Source organism: Lolium rigidum, chromosome 7 (genome assembly GCF_022539505.1).
Source record: "Lolium rigidum isolate FL_2022 chromosome 7, APGP_CSIRO_Lrig_0.1, whole genome shotgun sequence".
Lineage (NCBI taxonomy): Eukaryota > Viridiplantae > Streptophyta > Magnoliopsida > Poales > Poaceae > Lolium > Lolium rigidum.
This window is the reverse complement of record NC_061514.1, coordinates 52,761,322-52,761,959: the sequence shown is the minus strand read 5'-3', so window position 1 is coordinate 52,761,959 and position 638 is coordinate 52,761,322.

Sequence of the window (638 nt, the reverse complement as noted above, 5' to 3'; positions counted from 1 at the left end):
AACCGATCGTGATCAAGATCTTCTACGCGCTTTTGCAAGCGGCAAGTGAACGTCTACCGCAGCAACAAGAGCCTCATCTTGTAGGCTTTGGAATCTCTTCAAGGGTGAGACTCGATACCCCCTCGTTGCTACCGTTTTCTAGATTGCATCTTGGCTTGGATTGCGTGTTCGCGGTAGGAAAATTTTTGTTTTCTATGCAACGTTATCCAACACGTGTACCGTGCGCCGCACACCCCGCGCACGGCACGGGCTGCCCCAGTTATCTACGGGCTTCCTCTTTTTCCGTTTTTCTTTTCTTTTTTGTTCTTTTTTTGTTTCTTTTTTGTTACTTTTATTTTCAGATTTGCAAAATAGAGAGATTTTAAAAATGTTCAAATCGAAAAATGTTTAAATTTGAAAAATGTTCAAGCTTAAAAATTTCAATTTAAAAGTTATTCAAGATAAAAAATGTTTATTTTAAAATTTCAAATTTAAAAATTTTACTTTAAAATTTGTTCAAATAAAAAATGTTCATCTTAAAATTTGTACATATTTTCTGAAAAATATAAATTTTTAAAATCAAATTCTAAAATAGACATTTTGGAAAAAATGTTCAGATTAAAAAATATAGTTTTTTAAAATATAAAATTGTTCAAACT